We start from the raw sequence: 12,528 nt of genomic DNA on the forward strand, positions 1-12,528 counted from the left end.
ACAGGCAAGCACACCATAGATAATGACAAATGGTAGAAGTGAAAAACATATGGAAAGAAAAACAAAAACTTTCAGTCTATCGGGCCGTTTTATAAAATAAGTGCATTTTAAATTTATAGTTTTGGACTCACTGGACTAAATGCCTGTGCACTCTGAGAACACTAATGATTGAGTGTCAAGCAGGCCAAGTAAGTTGGCATCTTTCCAAACAAGAAAAACTTTGACAATTTTTGTGGAAGACTGTGACTGAGAATGAGACTAAGGCAGAGAAAGAGGACCATGGAGGAAGAGTCAGCTCTTTCTTATGTTATAACTAGCAAGTTAGTTCCGACTCAGAAATTAAATGCCCCTTTCCAGAAAGGTCTTGAATGTGGTAGGACCCACCTTTTTTAGAAGATGATTTAGCAAACATACGTTATACGATAATGGCCTGTGAGATTCTCATTAACCTCTACCTTGACCCTACATGATTTATCAACATCTTCTTTCCACTCGTATCCAATAGTGTGCTCAAGATGCATTTTGGTAAGTGCAATGTTATTTATCTTACTACACTCCAGGGGCTGTGTCAGCTTGCTGTGGACCCTGCTGTAATTCAGCCGATGGTGGTAACATCCTTATTATCACTGAATCTTCTCAGTCTTCCTGCTCTCAACTCCACTGGAAAGTGTGACTGGGTGCATGACACAAGCCATATTCAAAAACAACTGTGAGGGAATTCCTTTGCGAATGATACTAAAAAAGGTGACCTGGCATTAACAAATAGTTTTGTTCAAGGCCTGGAGAACCACTACTTTATATTTTCTTTAAACTGTGAAATCCCAACAGAGCTTTTGGCTTAATTATTCTGATATCAGTGATTTAAATGTTAAAAATGAGATATCAGCCAGGCGCGGTGGCTCACACCTGCAATCCCAGCACTATGGGAGGCCGAGGCGGGTGGATCATGAGGTCAGGAGATCGAGACCATCCTGGCTAACACAGTGAAACCCCCATCTCTACTAAAAAATACAAAAAATTAGCCGGGCCCCGTGGCGGGCGCCTATAGTCCCAGCTACTCAGGAGGCTGAGGCAGGAGAATGGCGTAAACCCGGGAGGGGGAGCTTGCAGTGAGCCGAGATCGTGCCACTGCACTCCAGCCTGGGCCAGAGAGCCAGACTCCGTCTCAAAAAAAATAAAAATAAAAAATAAAAAAAATGAGACATCAACTGCATTGGATCATTTATAGTGATTTCATGAAAATCTAATCATGTAAAACAGAAAAATATAGATTTTAACATATTGTTATTCCACAACATGGAAATCCACAAAAGAACTTTGAATTCATTGTAACCTAAAAAGAACTTTCTTTTTCTCAAACTCTTACCCCAAATGAAACCAAACAAAACAAACTTCCCATTTATATCCTTATCTTGTTAACATTATTCTCTCATCAGTCCAGTCTAGAAACACAAGAGCTTCATTCTAGATTTCTCCTCTTGGTGACCATCTACCGTCATTAACTCAACATGATCTCACTGCCTCAAACATCTCTCTTCCTGGTCTCCTCCTCTCCATCCTCACTGACCTGCCCTAATTCTCTTTCCTCGTTCTTCTCTCTTGGATTCTGCTATGACTCTCTTTAATTATCTTTCTTCCTTTATCCTTACTTTTCTCTAATCCATCCTCAAGGTCATTTTCAGAGTAATTCAACACATATATGTGGTCAATTACAAGTTGAAAATTTAATTATTTCAATCAGAGAATAAAAATCTAAAGTTTTTTTGCATAATATACTAGATTCTTCTTAGTAAGAAACTTACATAAATGTTATACCTTACCTGATTCTACATCCCATTTTCTCTTTCTGAATTACTTAGTGTTGCCAGAACCTGTCAGACTTCTTCATGTTTTCACACCTAATATTCCTTTCATCTGTCATGCCTACTGCTGACTGTCACCCAAGTGCCTATTCATTCTGTCAGTCTTAGCTCCAGGCTCTTCTGCTCCTTAAATACATCTTGGATTCTCCCAGGTAACTGTCAGCAACCTGCCTTAAGTTCTTTCTGCATCTGGAATGTAACTTTATTACAGCAACAACACATAGCATTTGGTTAGCATGCCTGTCTCCATTCTACAAAGTCCTGAAGGTGGACACCAATATTCCCCTTATATTTTTATCCTGAGTACCTAAAATTGAGCTTGAATGGAGTAGACACACAGTACATATTTTGTAGAATGCAGGAATTTGTCAAATCTTCTTTATGAGTGCAAAGATAGATAAACACATGATGAGTTTTCCAAACTGGGATTAAATAATTCCTTACCACTCATTCGTAACCAAATCATGAAACCTAGGTCTTAAAACCATTTGGTTTCTGTGACAGATAAACTACCTAGGATGCTGATATTGCCACACCATTTGCCAACAGAGATAAATAGAGAATAATAAGGAAATCATTTCCCACTGGTTGCCAGACAAATGTCAGCTGGAAAATCTTGTCTACTAGGATGTAGAAACCCTAAATTCAGATGTTTATTCTTGTTCTGTGATGCCCAAGTTGTAATAGAAATGTACATTTTTTTCCCCTAAGGTGTAAAGTGAATGATAAGCTCCTCATTTCCATTCTTCCCTTCAAGGAATTGGAAAAGATATGTCTGAAATTCAAGAACAGATTTTGATTGTAGCAGGTGGATAGTGGATTTACTGATTAGATAACATAGAGTTAGGTGGTTTCCAGGGGTGCAGGAAGTAAGCATTACCTTATGCATCCCTATTTAGTTTTATCAGCATTTATAAAGGTTGAATTTCTTTTATTTGAAACAACAAATTTTACAAACATTTAAATGTAAAGTGACAATGTCAACTTACTTTAACTCAAAAATTATGACATTAACACTAAAATTACTTTTAAAAAGCTCATTTAAAGATGCCACATATCTTTAATACATATATGTGATATGCATAAGGGGTACCTAAATATATATACATATATATGTAATGATAACCAAGGTAAAAGTAACATAATGGGTACCTGAGAAGCAGTACAGTTAAAATGAAATTAGATACTAAATTTTTAAGAAAGCTTTCAGAGTTCAAGCAGAGATGCTGGTTTAGGTGTAGTGGTGTGTGAAAATGATTTTCTCAAATTAATCTCATTTGGTTTCTGCATTTAGGGAACCACTTACTTTGTTGACACACTTTCCACCTTCAACCACACTCACCCTCTGCTTATCCTGCTTAGTGTGGAAGCTGACAGTTTAAAAAGTCAAAAAACAACAGATGCTGGCAAGGTTTTAGAGAAAAGGGTTGCTTATACACTGTTGGTAGGAAAGTAAATTAGTTCAGTCACTGTGGAAAGCAGTTTAGAGATTTCTCAAAAAACCTGAAATAGAGCTACCTCTTGACTCAGTGATCTCATTACTGGGTACATACCCAAAGGAAAATAAGTCATTCTGCCAAAAGACATATACATTTGTATGTTCATTGCAGCACTATTCACAATAGCAAAGACATGGAATCAATCTAGGTGCCCATCAAAGGTGGACTGGATAAAGAAAATGTGGTACATATACGTCATGGAATACTATGTAGTATTAAAGTTCATGAAAAGTTCAAAAAAAGAACAAGGCCATGTTGTTTGGAGAAACACAGATACAGTCAGAGGTCATTATCCTAAGTGAATTAATGCAGGAACAGAAAACCAAATACTACCGGTTCTCATTTATAAGTGGGAGCTAAACACTGGATACACATGGACATAAAGATAAGAACAATAGACACTGGGGAGTAATAGAGGGAGGAGGGGAGGAGAGGTTGAGAATTGCAAAACTAACTTTTGGGTATTATGCTCAGTACCTGGGTGACCAGATCACTTGTCCCCCAAACCTCAGCATCATGCAATATACGCATGTAACAAACCTGCACATGTATCCCCTGAACCTAAAATAAAACTTGTCAAAAAAGAGCCCTTCCAATGGTCCCTTGAAGTGATAGGAAGTATGATGGGAGGGCAGGAGAGACTAGTCTAAAGGCTTTTTTTTTTTTTTCCTGGGAAGTGGGAGATATAGCCTGTGGACAGTTCACCATCTTCTCACAAGGAGCACAAAAGTGAGACTCTGCCCACCCTTTGCTTCTTCTCCCTACTCCAAGCATGGAAGAGGAGAAGGAAGAAGGAGAAGGAGAAGGAGAAGGAGAGGTGCCAGGTAGCCTCTCACCCCTTTTTCTCTGAAGTCTTTCTGCCTTTGGTAAGACAAAGAAAATGAAGAAAAGAACATCAAATTGTAATGAAGTTTTGAGTTTTGATGATTAGTTTGCCTGAACATAACAGTTACTGGAATGGATATCTTGGATCAATTGGAGCGACTAATATGGCTGGAGACCTCAGTTAAATCAGATAGTGACAGGAAAAGTTACAGACTCTGATTGGGATTTCATCCAGGGAAGAAAAACAAACATTAAGCTCCACTGAAGGGGTTTACAGAGTCAGTGGAAGACAAAAATAAATTTGTGTTATTATTGTGTCTTATGAGTCCTACGTGTGTGGCATTGCAGGTGACAAGTGTGGCTTGTGGCAGCTTTACCCACTGCTGCAACAAAGAAGGGATTTTTTTTTAACCCTAGTTAGTATAAATTCACTGCACATCGAGCAAACGATTTAATTTATACCCGGTAATAATTCCAAGCAAGAGTTTTATATATAGATAAACAATTTGCTCTTGTACATAGGATATGTTAATATGGTACACTTTATCCTTCTAAACCATCAATGAGATAAAGTTTAAGATAAATGTATTTTCTAAATCTGTGTTTCAGTTTATATTTACAATGTGTTTTTAAATGCAACATTATATCTGTGTCTAACGCTTTTGTTTTTGGAGTATGGGGATTGGGGATAATTTCCATTAAAGTTGTATTATATTCATCTATAATTTACAGGACTGTTATGAAGCTCAAATGAGAGAATAAGGCACATTACAGTCCTTTGGCAACTTTAACAAATGTTAGATATTATAACTACTATTATTATCACTTAAGTACTAACAATTACTCTATACTAGGACACAAAATAGTTTTATCTTTAACTTTAGTGCCGTTTTAGCATAAGGAATATAAATATCCAAAGTTATAATAACACCAATGTATTAGATTGTCTTACTTCTCTTTTGAATTTTAAAAGCCATTTGATTATATCTATTATATGTTGATAAGTATAGAGATAGGAATTTGACCATATCATGAAAGATCTGTATTTTTACCTTATTGCTTGGCATTATAGAATTGAATATTCTATAGTAATTTAAAATGTTCTGTTATGAAATATTTCTTCAGTATATGACAAATCAGTAGCACACGTAGAAAGACACAGAGGACATACTGCATAAAAAGGTTTAAAAGGTCAGTCTTTCTGATCACCTGTTTCCTTCCCAGAGTTAGCTAGTTTTGTGTACTAGAACAGATATAAAGCATACCTCACAGATATTACAGGTTTGGTTCCAGACCACTGCAATAAAACAAATGTCCCAATAAGCAAGTCACATAAAATTTTTGGCTTCCTAGTGTATACAAAAGTTATGTTTCCAGTATATTGTAGTCTATTAAGTGTGCATTATATCTAAAACACAATGTATGTGCCTTAATTCAAAAATACTTTGTTGCTAAAAAATGCTAATGATCATCTGACCCTTCAGTGAATCATAATCTTTTTGCTGGTGGAGGGAATTGCCTCAGTGTTGATGGCTGCTGACTCATCAGAGTGAGGGTTGCTGAAGATTACAGTGGTCATGAAAATGTCTTAAAAAAAGACAAAATGAAGTTTGCTGCATTGATTGACTCTTCCTTGACAAAAGATTTCTCTATAGCATGCAGTATTCTAAGTCCTTTTTGTCATTTTAACAATGTTCTTAGCATCTTCATAGGAGCTCAATCTCAAGAAACCACTTTGTTCATCTATAAGAAGAAACTGCTCATCCCTTAATGTTTTATCACGACATTGCAGCAATTCAATCACATCTTCAGCCTCCACTTCTAATTCTAATTCTCTTGGTATTTCTGCCATATCTGCATTTTCTTTGTCCACTGAAGTCTTGAACTCTCAGTTACATATGAGGGTTGGAATAAATATCTTTCAAGCCTTCATTAGTAGTGATATTTTTATTTTCTCCCATGGATCATGAGTGTTCTTAATGGCATCTAGAATGGTGAATTCTTTCTATAAGATTTTCAGTGTATATTGCACCAATCCATCAGAGGAAACTCTACCTATGGCAGCAATAGCCCTACAAAATATATTTCTTAAAAAATAAGACTTCAGAGTCAAAATGACTCCTTGATACATGGGTTGCAGAATAGATACTGTGTTAGCAGCATGAAAACAGCATTCATTTCTTTGTACATCTCCATCAGAGCTCTTGAGTCACCAAGTGCATTGTCAATGAGCACTGATAGTTTGAAAATAATCTTTTGTTCTGAATGGAAGTTCTCAAGAGTAGGCTTAAAATATTCATTATACCACGCTGTAAACAGATGTGCTGTCATCCAGGCTTTGTTATTCCATTTACAGAGCATACACAGAATAGATTTCACTTAATTCTTAAGGGCCCCAAGGATTTTGGAATGGCAAATGAGCATTGGCTTCAACTTAAAGTCGTCAACTGCTTTGGCACCTGACAAGAGATTCAGCCTGTTCTTTGCAGCTTTGAAGCTAGGCACTGACATTTCCTCTCTTGCTATAAAAGTCCTAGATGGCATCTTCTTCCAATAGAAGGTTGTTCTGTATACATTGAAAATCTGTTGGTTAGTGTAACCACCTTCATCAATGGTCTTAGCTGGATCTTCTGGATAACTCACTGAAGCTTCTCTATCAGCACTTGCTTCTTCACCTTGTACTTTTATGTTCTGGAGATGGCTTATTTCCTTAAACCTCATGAACCAGTCTCTGCTATTAACAACTTCACACTTCTCTTCTGCAGCTTCTTATCCTCTTTCAACCCTGATGGAATATACACATATATGTATAAAATATACACATATATGTATAAAATAAATATATATGTATAAAATATGTATATATATATATATACACACACACACATATATACACATATATATTTTTAATACGGAGGAGTCTCACCCTGTCACCCAGACTGGAATGCAGTGGTGCGATCTTGGCTCAGTGCAACCTCTAACTCCCGGGTTCAAGCAATTCTCCTGCTTCAGCCTCCGGAGTAGCTGGGATTACAGGAACCCGCCACTATGTCCAGCTAATTTTTGTATTTTTAGTACAGATGTGGTTTGATGATGTGGGGCAGACTGGTCTCAAACTCCTGGCCTCAAAAGATCCACCCACCTCGGCCTCCCAAAGTGTTGGAATTACAGGTGTGAGCGTCCGTGCCCAGCCCATCTTTGTGCTATATTTTGTTGCAGTTATTTTGAGGTCAGTGATGTTTTGGCAGGGCCACTGTTAACTATTTTTGTTCCCCAGTAATTATTGACAACAATTTTCTAAAATATAAGTGTATTAGAGAATTTAAAGAAGAAAGTTATAAATATCTATAATCCAAGAATTACCATTTTAATATATTTGTTTAATATCTTTCCAGTTTCCCTTTTTCCTCTTTCTCTCCCTCACTCCTCTCCTTCCTTCCCTGCCTCTGTCCTTTCCTTCCTTCTTCCCTTCCTCTCTACCTTTTAAAACAAAGATGCAATCATAGAGTACATGTTTTAGGGTTTTTTTTTTTTTTTCACATAATATGATTTTAATACATTTAGAAGAAAGCTACATGTATTATTTCTTCTTCTGAATATTTTAAAAATTGTATTGATCTACAGTATGTGGCTAAATACTGTTCGTGAGCATTAGGCTAACACTATCTTGTGCTACTATAAACAATTCAGCTGTGTATTTCCTTGCACATTTATCACTTACAGTATGTCTAATTATTTCCTTCAGTTAAATTTTCAGAAGTGACATTTGTAGGTCAATGTATCTGCACATTAAAAATTGTGATACTTATTGCCAAATTGCCCTACAAAATATTAGCTCTGACACTGATATATTATCATTTTTATTATTCTTTTTTATTTTTGTTATCAGTATTTTATTTGCCAACCTAATTTCTGAAAAAAAATCTCATTTAATTTGATTTGAATTTATTGGATTGCTAATGAAGTTCGGTATTTCTCATTCATTTTAATGATTCTATTTTAAAGTGACTTCCTAATGATCTCCTGTGCATTTTTATCCCCCCATTTACCTATCTTTCTCCCCTCTTTTTAAAAGTTAACATTTTCTATTCACCTTGGAAGATTTCTTGCACTAATCTGCCTGCTATACTAAAAATGGTTTTCTCTATTTGCAATGTATCTTTTTAATATTTGTTTGTGATGTTATACAACTAAAATGTTTTCCTTAATGAGATTTTACTTGGTTTTATATTTAAGAAAATTGCCCAATCTTGACTTTAACAAATAGTCACTCAAACATTCCTCTACTACCTTTAAAAACCATCATATGTGTAGATTCAGTCAGATGCCCAGACAGAATATCTTCTTATGGGAACATTTGTCCATGCTTGTATCTTATTTCTTCCCAAATATGCTTTACCTTTTCTTCTTAAAGTGAAACAATTAGTGTACGCAACGAGTGTGATAGCAAAGTAAGCTGTAAATTTCCAATGCGTTTGGAGATACTGAGTAGGATATAGAAAGGCATGAGGCAAGGCATTAGTTTTATAGCTCTAGAGAGTGCTCTCAACTTCATGTTGAAGCTTTGGATCACAGCTGAGTGCTGCTGGGCAAATGCATTTAAAGTGAAGTTACTGCAAAAACGATACTTTGAGTAGACAAAGACTAAAGAGGCTAGAAACAATATCCCAATACCCATGGAGTAGCATCCAAGGCTAGTAACAAGAAAGAACAGATAAATGTGCATGTGATGTAGGGTGTTAATATAGGCAAAGATGAAATGGAAGAGGATAAAAAAATGTGGATAGGCCCATGACTAATGTCCCATACTGGGGAATGCCAGAAAATCTAATGTATGCAATGGAAAATAGATTAGTTGTGTGTGAAGACCCTTCTCAAGTAACCAGTGTGATGCTATACAGGTAGATACATTGTTTAGTCATTGAATAGCAGAGAATACGTTTTTTGGTTTCTATTTTTAGGTCTCAATGTCTTCCTTTATGTTGATCCTATGCTTTTTCAGATCCCAATTTCAATGGAATTTTACTTGACATTCAGCAAAATCAATTAAGAATTCAGTAACTGTCATAGGGAAAATACCAGGTCAGCTGCTGGCATTAGATAGAACCTAAATGATGGCATGTACCTGCTACTAAATATTTATTTAGACAAAGAGGTACAAAAGCTACACATCATAGGAATCACACAGTTGGACACTACTAATTTGCTTTATCTCTGTTAGTAAAATCTTGGCTACTCATAACTTAGTCTCTCGGTGGTTAGCCTGATGAATTAGAGGTTTCTTGCCCCAGGTCTACTCAGTCATGTTAAGAAAATTTGGCGATTTCACTAATATAATATAATTTCCAAAGCTGTCAAATACAAAACATTCCTATAACACTTGGTATTTACCATAAAAACAACCACAACCAAATAGAATAATGTATATACAGGCTATGTCAACATACAATAACTGTCTAGCAAAGCATTGAATTTTTATGTTTTAAAATGTAAGCTCTATGAATAGATCTTTTTTTTTTTCTTTAAAATTGAAACATGATAACTGTAGTCTGGCCACAGGAAATAGATCCATTTCTATCAATCAATTAATACATGCTTAGAAAGTACCCGCCTTGTTCTTAGGACTATGTTAGAAGCTGAAGGAGATTTGAAAGATGATTTCAAATAAGGAGTTTGTTTTCAACAAACCTGAAAGTTAGTAGGAGAGAGAAGATACTTATGATGTGAGAGGTATCGTTATGTTGTGGAGGAGAAGGTAGACTCTGAAACCTAATTATCTAGGTTTGAATCCTGGCTCTGCCCATCATATACTGTGTGGCCTTGAATAAGTCATTTAGTTTCTCTGTGTCTTAGTGTTCTCACCTGTAAAATGGGAATAATAATAGTATTAGTCATATAGAGCTATTGTATTAAATGTGTTCAACTTCGTAACATACTTTGAATGTGTCTGGCACATACACGCTAAATTAGTCAATAAATGTGAAATAATTAGAAAATAATATGTACTGGATGATGAAATATAAACTGATATAGTTTGGATGTTTGTTCTCTCCACATCTCATGTTGAAATGTGACCGCCAACGTTGAAAGTGCGCCTAGTAGGAGGTGTTTGGGTCCTGGGGATGGATCCCTCATGAATGGCTTGCTGTCCTTTTCATGGTAATGGGAGTTCTTGCTCTGGAATTCATATGAGAACTGGTTATTTAAAAAGAGCCTGGGACCTCTTCATTATCTCTCTTGCTCCATCTCTTTCTAGCTTCCTCTCTTGCCCTGTGACACTCTGACCCCCCTTCACCTTCCACCATAATTGGAAGTTTCCTGACGCCCTCACCAGAAGCAGATGCCGGCACTACGATGTGTGCACAGCCTGCAGTACCGTGAGCCAATTAAACTTCTTTTCTTTATAAATTACCTAGCCTAACATATTCCTTTACAGTAAAGCAAATTGGAGTAACACAAAAAGCAACAATAGCAATAGTAATCACTAGCTAGATATTGAAGGATTATTTTATATTTTACACTCCATTAAACATTCTATCTTATCTGATTGATAAGAATCCAATGAGAAGGGAACCATTATCTATATTTTCCAGCTAAGAAAATAAGCTTTTGACAGTTAAAGGAATTTAACTGGCAGGGCTGGGATTTAAACTTTTTTTTTTTTTTTTTTTTTTTTTAATTCAGAGTCTTGCTCTGAGTCGCCCAGGCTTGAGTGCAGTGGCACCATCTCAGCTCACTGCAGCCTCTGCCTCCTGGGTTCAAGGGATTCTCCTGCCTCAGCCTCCTGAATAGCTGGGATGAGAGGTGCATGCCGCCATGCCTGCTTAATTTTTTGTACTTTTAGTAGTAGTGGGGTTTCACCATGTTGGCCAGGCTGTTCTCAAACTCCTGACCTCAAGTGATCCACTCACCTTGGCCTCCCAAAGAGCTGGGATTACAGGCATGAGCCACTGCACCAGCCTCTCCTCTCTTTTGACCTCTCTGTCACAGACAAATGCATATAAATACTTACCCATAAATTCTAAATGGGTAAAACTGTATCATATATAGTATCCTAACTCAAAGAACTTTATGTTTTATTATAGGAATCACAGGAAGAACTCAGGCTACACTTAGTGTTTTGTAGAATTTTTCACTATAAAGAGGTGCCAAGTATCAAGGATTTATAAACTTAAATAAACTTTGTGTTCGTTTTTTAAGATGACAAATCTTGGGGGAGATATTTATAGTTTGGGGATTATTTATAGGTTTCAGCTCCTATTTCTCACATTCTTTATTCCAATTCTGTAGAGCATGCCCTGCAGATTTTGCTTATTTTGTCACTAAAGGAAAAAGAAAGGTCAACCAAAGAATGAGACATCGTGTCCCAGACTCTGGACCTTAAAAAAACACAGGAGAGAACCAAAGCCTCTTTAGAAATAACATTTCCTTTGTCTTCTTATGTTTTTCCTATTTCCTTCCATCAGCCCCTCTTCAAGTTCCCAGGAATTAAGCACCAGCAAATATTTTCATCCAGTTTATAATCCTGCCATCGGAAGATGCTCTTAACAATACTGTGTTTTTCTCTGTGTATCCAACTGCACTAAAAAAGACAGATGAAAGCGTATAAAAAAGGAGACTTCAATGTATTGGATCACTGCCAAGTTGTTCAGGTTCTACAGAAATGTACCTTTCTGTGGTTGTCTTTAATTACTAATTTCCAGGTTAATTTAACTGTAAGCAGTAAACTGCTAAAGAGATTAGTATAAGATCACATTTGAATTTAAATGTTAGAATTACATTTAAGTTTATCACTCCTATCATTGCTTTATTCCAAATCCTGCTGTGCTGCTTCAGGCCTTCCTTCTCCATTCATTCCAGAATCCAGCAAGGCTCTAACTAAGAGTTACAATATCAATGTCTTGTTAAACATCTTGGACAATCAGTAAAAATCTCATTGTCGTGGAAACACACATGGCAGAGGGCTGCCCTTTCTAGCAGTTTATGGTGATCTAATAGTGGTAGAACAGTCTGTAATTTCATATTTCAAAGCTATTAGTGCTACCTGCACCTATAATAAAAAAGACAAGGATTTGTACTTATTTAAGGTTACATTTAAGTGTCTTGAGAAGGGTAACTGATTAGTGTGCTCATCAGAAACAGAATGTCTGTAATTTTCTTAAATATCTTCTCTTCAGATGGTTGAGATACTGCCAGAAAACACAGGAACAGTTGTTGAGTATAGTATTAATTTTAGAGCAACCTCATACAGGAATGATGACTTAGACATGACTGTTGGCAGAATTATCACTGGTGTTCTATAAATATAATAGCAGAGAATAACTTTCAATATATAATTTTTG

The sequence above is a fragment of the Macaca mulatta genome, chromosome 18 (assembly GCF_049350105.2).
Source record: "Macaca mulatta isolate MMU2019108-1 chromosome 18, T2T-MMU8v2.0, whole genome shotgun sequence".
Lineage (NCBI taxonomy): Eukaryota > Metazoa > Chordata > Mammalia > Primates > Cercopithecidae > Macaca > Macaca mulatta.